General features: G+C 33.8%; 1 long non-coding RNA gene across 2 annotated transcripts; it reads right to left on the bottom strand.

Annotated features, from left to right (window-relative positions):
- Positions 1–516: 516 nt before the first annotated feature.
- Positions 517–5992, bottom strand: LOC147522487 (uncharacterized). 2 transcript variants are annotated; one of them, XR_015195334.1, is made up of 9 exons: positions 5674–5992; positions 4571–5006; positions 4390–4489; positions 3833–4202; positions 3534–3655; positions 3035–3429; positions 2740–2820; positions 2352–2501; positions 517–640 (listed from the first exon to the last, which is right to left on the bottom strand). It is a non-coding gene; the product is annotated as an uncharacterized LOC147522487 (long non-coding RNA). The 2 variants fall into 2 exon arrangements; XR_015195336.1 differs by lacking the exons at positions 3833–4202; positions 5674–5992 and having other exon boundaries at positions 4571–5223.
- Between the last annotated feature and the right edge of the window lie 3402 nt (positions 5993–9394).

Below are 9394 nucleotides of genomic sequence, written 5' to 3'. Positions count from 1 at the left end.
GCGGCTTTTAAGGTGTCAGTTGTAGTTAAGGAAAGTCCACCCTTACATATTGCTAATTTAGTAGAAGCTTTTACTTATTATTTTTTTTTTTTTTTATGTCTATGGAATGGAGGGGGTAATTACTATCTTTCTTCGTCAAATTTAGCGGAAACAATTATTCTTTGTGACTATGTTTACCAAGCCTTAGGGACTTCAATTCAACTTAGAACCTATGATGGACAATTGCATTTTTTTTTATGAACTTACACAACATTATTACCTAATTGTGTTCCACACTTCTAAGTTCCACCTCTAAAATCATGTAACTTAACATTTTACGTAACATTTTTTCTAAGAATATATATGTTGCCACTATGTGAATTTTTTTGTATGTACGGACAGATATATGATATAACGATATTTAATGGCTTCTATATTCTTTTAGCATGCCAGTTTTAGAAGCTAATGAACTTAGTATGCTAACATAATTTCATAAAAATTAAATGTAGACACCGATATTATATTCAAATACAAATACCTGTCAACATGATCTATTTGCCATCCACGTGCAGATCACGTCCTTCAAATGTGTCACAAATTGAGGACCATATACATTCATCTTTTTTTTCCTCCCATTTTTTTTTTATGTACTTAGATTGTTCTGCGATTGCGGCATTGGAAATTATTTGTAAACAGAAAATGATATTTAAGAAATAATATGTATTATGAATGTAATGTAATGTACATGATTTTTAAATTGCAGTATTTGTTACACGTGCAGCTTTGCTAGATTTTTTGAATTTCATGTATAAATTAATAACAAATTAATTAGTAACAATCTGACATAGCTCTCCTCTTGATAACTATGTTCACATTATCTTCAATAAATTTTGTGTGTCGTTCATGTGCAGAGCACGTGCATTTTACTAGTATGGATAAAGGTTTCGAGACTGTTGGATGTAATTCAATGGTCCGAAAATCAAAAACAAAAAGAAAGAGAGAAAATGTGAATTTGTTTTTGATTTTATCACACATCTAACGGTCTTCTCGAATCTCGTCACTATGAGAATATCTTCGAGGTAGACGACCTCACACAAAAATAGGTTCAAAGGCTATTCATAACATGTGGCACGAAATTATGCAATATTATAACCGATACACATCTCAAATGGCTAACTCAACCACGCCACTTGCCCACTTATAGGTAGTATTCGTTAAGCTGACTAGCTGGAAATGCCAAGTGATATTATCATTCAAACTTTATATTAGTTCCATTAAAAGTCAAAGATTGCGTTTGCTTTTATTTTTAATTTCTTAAAAAACAATTCTAGGTGGTATATCGTGATTCTGATGGCTGATAATATATTCCAATAGATATATTTAAATTTTGCATTTGACTATTTGACTATTTTTAGATTTTATATTGATTTTTTTTTTAATTTATAAAAAAACCATTCCAGTTGGTACTCCAACATATTATGGTGGTCAATATTTTAATAGAACCCGATAAATTTTGACATTTACAATTTTTAGACTCTATATACATATTTTTCTAAATTTTTAAAAAACAGTTCCAGCCGGTATTCCAACAGATTATGGTGAACTTTTTAATTTAAAATTTGTCGACTCTATATAATTGTAAGTTTTGAAATTTATAATATTTTGACTATATATATAATAATAATAATAATAATAATAAATTTAAAATATTTTTTTAAAAAAATCAAAATTTACAAGTTTTTTACTATATATTGTATTTTTTTAATTTATTTTGACCAATTATGATAATTTTTGGGGAAAAAAACATTCCAGTTGGTATGAAATTTTCAATTATACAGAGTCTATATTGCATTATTTTCATTTTGCGACGGTTGGTATTCAACCGATTATGATAATTTTTGAAATATTAAAAAAAAAACAACAACAACAACAACAACAACAACGTGTTTGGCTAGTATTATGTAAGGTTGTGATAATTTTGAGTAAATTAATTTTTAGTAAATTATGAGAAACTTTGAAATTGACAATTTTTTTATTTTTTAGGTGAGGTAAATTAGTAAGTTGGTGGTGTAAACATGACATTTGTGTTTTTAAGGCAATCATAGAGCGATTGGTGGTTTTTTTTAGCAAGAGTGTGCTTCTAGGTATATATTCGGTATTGGTGCGAATAGTTAGGGATAAAATAATAAATGCAGATATAGTGATTGGTTGTGGTTTAATTTTTTTTTGGTGAAGGTTGTGGTTTAATTGAATAGCGGCTTTTGGGATATATTCGGTATTTAGTATCTACTAGCAAGATGCACGTGCTATGCACGTGATGTCAAACAAAACTTAAGGAAGAGTGTAAATATAATTTGAGTGAGAACACTTACAATTGACATTTTGCCTGAGCAGGCACACTGGCAGCCGTTTAAAATTTGAATTGAATGGAACTCCATGCCTATTTGATTTCCAGGCATATGTAAGCAATTAATTTCTAAGTATAGCTCCAAATCACATGTACTTTTAGCCTCTCATCCTAGCTAGTGCGCGTTGCAAACGACAAAGATAAAAAATTAGTGCATCAAAAGCATATATGTAACATTATGCATTGAAACCAATTTGGCGTCATTAATGAGAAAAACCAAGTGTGACAAAAAAGCTATTAGGGTGTAGTGAACCAAAATAGCCTATACGCAAAATTTGAGTTTCATGTTGTAAAAAAAAAAAAACAGTTTTGTATTTCATGCACGCAAATTTAACGGAGAAAAAGATGCATACCTTGTGCTGAAAACATGGATTGCTTGCTGGATTTCTGGAAACTTGTTCACCACCACGACACCTTTAATCCCTCTAGAAGTTCTGGAAATCAATGAGAACACAAAGTATATATTGTAATACGTACTTCCATAAAGAAAGGAAGAAATATTTAATTTTATTTTCCAAGTTGACGTGTCCTACTCTGGTTATCGATTGTAAGGATGTACTTACCATCGTCTCCCTTTTCATGTTGTAACAAAAAAAAACAATTTTTGTATTTCATGCGCGCAAATTTAACGGAGAAGAAGATGCATACGTTGTGTTGAAAACATGGATTGCTTGTTGGATTTCTGGGAACTCGATCACCAACACGGCACCACCTTTAATCCCTCACATTCCTTCTTTACATATCATTAACATGTCCCATCAACAATATCTCAGTAATAAAAGTTTCCAAGGAGTATATATGAACGTACACAAAACAAAGCGAATATATAACAAAGCAAAATGATAGAAAAGAAAACAATTAAAATAAATCTCCCAATCATTCCCAAGAACAATCTTGATTCACTTTAATGTTTGCGAAGACTCAATAATACAGGTTGCACAAAAGAAATGATGGAAATCTCTGCAACAAACTGACTCTTTTCCTTGGTGAGATGGTACTAAGAGTTTCTTCACGGCTAGCTCTCTTCTATCAAACAGCATTCCCTGTGGGATGATAAATGCTAATAAGTCGCTAGTATACACACACACATGTATGTTTACGGGTGCGTTAGTTCTTGTTTGAAAATCCAAGTATACTTCGATATTACCTTATTAAGAGGTCCAAATTCTCCCTCTCCTAACTTATTTGTTGGACTGGAGTCTTCTGTAGCAATTCTCAGCTCAGCACAACTGAAAATATTTGCCTTATTGTCTATGGCCCCTAGAAGCTCTGGAAATCAATGAGAACACAAAGTATATATTGTAATACGTACAGCCATAAAGAAAGGAAGAAATAATTAATTTTAATACGTACTGCCATAAAGAATGGAAGAAATAATTAATTTTATTTTCCAAAATGACGTGTACTACTCTATTTATCGATTGTTAGGACTAAGGAAGTACTTACCATCGTCTTATTTGATTCTTGAGCTTTTCCTTCTAAATAAAAGATAGTGATAGCACATATAATGCTCAGAAGCCCAATGGAAACTGTGATACCAACAATCATGCCAGTCCTATTATTTGAAGTTTTCAAACCCGTAAGTGGACAGTAGCAGAAAGTTGGTTTGAAATATGTTAGTAGCTCAATAGTCAGAGCCGCACTGAATATGTTCTTGTGAAATTCAATCCAACATCTACGCCACAGGAATCCTTGAAGTGATGTTGCACAATAAAGCTTTAACAGTTAAACTTGAATCTAGATCAGGTTTGTCAAGTTCAGCTAATGTGCAATAAGATGTTCTATAGACAAATGTTGAACCTCACCCCTCAAATATCTATAGAATTAGAAAAGAATTGCGTGTAAGTTTGACTTGCGGAGCAAAAAGATTGATAAAAGTCAGAAGTTCCAAGAGTGGAATTTTAAACAAAATTTAGAGCTCAAGCAAAAACAATTTAAGCAACACACATTGAGATACGACAAATGATATACATAACAATCAAGAAGAAAGTGGAGAAGAAAACCTTTCCCCAGGAGACTCTTTTATACTGATTTGCATGTTGTTGCATTGTCCTACGATGTATGTGCACCCAATCATCTCCTAACAAATCCTTTGCCTCTGACCTGGAAAAGAATAAAGCTTTATCTCTAGTCAATTATATATCCTTAGTCTACTAATTCTAACTGTCAGTGGCTGCCTCAGACCTTCTCACAGATCTGAATATATAGTGGATGTTGTTCGTAAGAAACAATTGAGTCAAGGCGGATCCCTATACTGCTTTGATTTTCCATCAAGATTAGTCTGAAGAGCTTGCATTATCCATTTTGTCACCAATGCCAAGAAGAATAAATGATATAAGTATCCACTAAATGCTAGCGAAGGGGAAGATATAGAAAGATATGATCAATAACTTGTTGGCTGAAGTGGAGATCTTTCTTTCAATAAATGCTATTTGACAGACCCCATTTTGATTAAGATGAATGCCACTCGCCCCTCTAGTGCAGGATATTTAAGCACACTGCCATAAATCTGGAGTTTCCTACTCCAACAATACCTTCCTTTCTTCTGTATTTATGCTGGGCAACAACCACATACAGAGAGAGGTGTCTGCTCAATCAACTTTCTGATCATTTCATTTCCCTATTAAAGAAAGTGTTTCTAAAACATAAGATCTCAAACTCACACACTAAACATGTGTCTATTTATCAGAGTTTAAGAGCAAAATAATGTCTAGCAACATCATAAGCAGTAGAAAATGTAAGAAAGTCAATGCTCTAGCAACATCATAAGCAGTAGAAACTGTAACAAAACTATAGACCTTGCTCTGCCCATGAGAAGCAAGTAATGCCTTAACAAAACAAAGATACCTAGCTCTGCCCATGAGAAACAACCATAGACCTTGCTCTGCATGCCCATAACTTCTCCACATCTTAGAAACAAAGGGACTATCTAATGCATCCCATATTGCGGGCTTTGTGACACATACCTAGCAGGATGTTACCGTATGTCATTCGGAAAGCAACTTCTTTAGTTTTTCGTCATTTTGCTATCATCAGTTATATACAACTAATGAGTGTGTGAACATGTTTGAAGGGATAAATTTTCAAGTGGGTGATACCTTAATAAGAGAAAATAGCATTTGAACCCTAGAATTTTTCTAAATGTAATTCACTTGAAAAAAAATCATATCTCAATACTAAAAAAACTTAAAAATAGAAAAGTTTGAAGAGAAATATAGATGAATAGTGATTAATTAATAAATACCAATTTCTATCGCTTTAGGAGCTAAGTAGGCATAAGTACTTACAGTTATAGGGCTTTGATCCAAAATTCTGCTTAACAGTTTCATTGCATTAAAAGAGAGCCAAGGAGGGCAAGTAAACTCAGCCATCGAAATTTGGAGGCAAGAAGAAGCAACTATTAAACAGAAGGGACCCTAAACAGAAATGGAAATAAAATAGGAAAATGATATTCTAAAGTCCAAAAAGTGCTCACTTTTTTGTACATGTTCATAAGATTAGAATCCTCGAAAGGCAAGTAATTAACCCGCAAGTAATACAAATGGGATAACAATAGCTAGGGTATCTTGTTAAGAACAAACATTAAAAGAAGTAGTTATTGAGGATCACAATAATAGAGGATATCCTTTTCTTGTATGCCAAGGCCGGGAGTTATAGTTCGTGAAGGTGTCCAATTAATCGTAAATTCAGAACTTAGGTGAATAAGAATTGTAATAAGTAAACATAATTTTGCACCCAATCGTTAGCAAAAACAAATGCTATAAGACCATTTGGAATGAAATCCTATTCGCATGCGGACGGCCAATCCTTATGATGATTGATTTTGTAATTCAACAAAGCCCCAAAGATGACTTTGTAATATAGCTTATTAAAGAATAAGATTATCGAAAGTAAGCAACTCAATTCTATGGATGTAAAAGATGATCTGGTCTACCATCTACAATATAATCCAAGAGTCAACCTACTAAGTCAAGTTTCCGCCCAAGTCAAAATCCCAAAAAATCGGTTGTTCTACTTCGAAGAAGTAAACATAAGGCAACCTATCCTCATAAATAAGGTGAAAAGAAATCATTTCGATCCCAAATAGAGGACAGTCCCACACAGCTAAATGCTATTTCAAAAAAAATCAGGAGGGTAAAACATATTATTTAGTGTAATACATACAGTTTATGAGAGAGCAAGATAATTTTCAACGCATGATTACACTTTTACCTGTTTGATATACAAATCCCTCTTTGCTGTATTACGGCATTATACAGATGAAAGTCTGGTCATTCCATACCTAGATATTTACGTGCTCTGCGGCTCATAGCTATAAATGATAATCTGGTCATAGCAATTCCTCTAGTCCAGGATACCGGATAACATAAACTAACTTAATAGGCCTTTGGATAACGCTTTTGCAAATACAATGATAACAATATATTACAGTAATCCCTAAAATAATAATAATAATAATAATATAGAATAGTAGTAAAAGAGAATTAGTTTAAGGAATATAGAAACAAAACCACATGTATATATCTATAATTAAATCGTAGTATACTAATATGGTATGCCTCAATAATCAACAATCAGTTATGAATAATTGTCAAATGTCAGTCTTATGACATACCTCTCAAAAAGAATGTCATTGGCCAAGTATACAATATGCAACTGTCTTTCGAATCGGAATCGAGGAAAGAACTCTTTCTCTCTGGAGCCTCTCTGCTAGAGTAGGCGAAAGGGGACCTCTCAGATAAACCATATCTTGGCACCCTTGATCGACTCCTTAGTACCCGGTGAGATTATTGAGCACATTACCAAGTTCATTTGCCACATCGAAAGGAAGTGGTCCGGACAAACCCTTGAAAGACTTGGGTGAAGGATCATAATCACAGTGGACCTTGGCCCATTGAAGGAAGAGAATGTTGCTGGTCATAGAAAGGTGGAAAAGGAGATTGATGCAAGTGAGGAGCAACTGTTAGGGTGAGGGATCCAGAGTAGGAGAATTTATCATAGAGTTTGATTGTTGAGGCATCATTGGCATGGAGGAGGGAAATGATGGACTAAAAGGAGCATTTGAGGGATGTGTGCTTATCCAGAATTTGTAACGATAATAATTATGCCCGTCTCCACCAAAAGGAAAGTGTAAGCGAGGATTTTCTCATTTTGCTTCTCACCGAATCATTGATTCAAATTCGAGGGCCATTCTTGGCAAAGATACTCAACAAGTTTATCAATGACCTTGTGGAACTCATGATCGACGGGGGAGCGGCTTGGGGAGGTGCAAACATCATAAGGATTGTGGAAAGGAGATGACCCTAGGTGTGGGAGTAAAACAGTGGATAGCCCGGTGGTCCTTCTTCTTTGGTGTTGGATATGAGGAAGGTGGTGTGGATGTGGGTGCATTTGATGTTGTTGTTATTGTTGTTGCAAGTGACGATGGAACGGAAACTGTTGTAGAGAAAGATGAGGAGGTAAAAACAATGACAGCTATTTTTCATTAACATGGACCTTTAACAAAAATACGTGTTCTTTAAGGACAATATTCCAATTTCAGCTTCTAAGACAATTCAATAAGGCTGAGTGTCTAATTAGTTCTTGACCAACTAAGTTATACATACAGAATACAGAGAAACACCAATCCGACATTCTACTGTCAAATAATGAGAAGATTAAAGAGAAATACTAACTTCAAAAGCACTCCATTAGAAGAGTTGAAAACTATGAAGCAATAGCCCATCCAACAAAAACAGTGCAACTGCAAGTTAAGCTATAAAAACAAACGAATCAGTGGTCGCTTTTGTTGATTGGTAACTTGAAAGAATATATATTATCTGTTTTGCACCACTTGAATTGTGAAAAGATCAGAAAAATTGAGAAATCCCTAGTTTAAATATGATCAAAGACAATTTGAGGAAGAAGAAGAAGAAACTTAAGAAGCGTTAATACGTGAAATTACCCCGTTGCTTTCCCTTGCAACATTTCAACATAAAAAGCAAAATCCCAAAACCAATCAACACCTAAAAGCCACCACAATTGCAGCCCGAGGAAGAACTTTTTGTTTTCCAAAAATTTGTTGATTCTGCGATTACATGGTCTCTGATTCGATCTAACAGGAATTGGAAGCATAAAGCAAAACCAAGATCTTTGGAAAGAGTTCATGAAGAAAGGAGGGAAGTTGAAAGAGCCTCAAGATTAATGGTAGCTAAGTGGGTATTAATGGTATTTAAGTGGGTATTAATGGCAAGGCAACACCGAATTACATGTCAATATAAGTGGATTTGGGTTTTGCTTTTTGAATTTACATAAAACTCCTTTGTCCGCATGTTGTAATTGAAGGGTATAAATAGAAATAAAAAATTAAATGATGAAATAGTCCTTTTTTAAGACATTGAATAATATTTTTTTGTATTTAATTAGGGGTATTAGGTGGTAGAAAAAAGGCTGGTCTAATTTAAAAGGCCAGGTTAATTATGGTGTATTTTACTAATAGAGATATACTAAAGTAGAGACCTCTATGAGAGATTTTTAGCTCTTTTAGGTGGCACTCTATTACGAGAGATATCATTTTCTCTCTTCTAGGTGGCTTTCTCTCATAAGAGTCTATCAATTGCAAAATGCTTAGAGGGCAGAGAATATCTTAGGTGTAAGTTTTCCCAGTAGAGAGTAATGGGATGCTATCAGTGTTTGTGATTCCGAACGAAACTTCGGAATTCCACCCAATATATCGGTTTTTAATAAAATTGAAATTCTGAATATAGAGTCGAAATCATCTGAAATTCCAAATGTGATAAGAGTCGAAATTTAATGAGTTTCGATTTTTGGATTTGTCGGAATTTTGAGAATTCCGAAATCCCGAACTATGAATGCTATATGGGTCCTCTTCCATTTAGAATAACTCTCCCACATGATTATCTATTTTAGTACAACTCTCTCAACTGAAGTGCAATTCAAATTAGGCACGTGGTTTTCTATTTCGCTATAGAACGTATCTATATCTTAATGTTAAAGCTCTAACAAGGG

Source organism: Coptis chinensis, chromosome 1 (assembly GCF_015680905.1).
Source record: "Coptis chinensis isolate HL-2020 chromosome 1, ASM1568090v1, whole genome shotgun sequence".
Classification (NCBI taxonomy): domain Eukaryota; kingdom Viridiplantae; phylum Streptophyta; class Magnoliopsida; order Ranunculales; family Ranunculaceae; genus Coptis; species Coptis chinensis.
The sequence above is the reverse complement of the archived record's forward strand: the minus strand, read 5'-3'. Positions and strand labels throughout refer to the sequence as shown.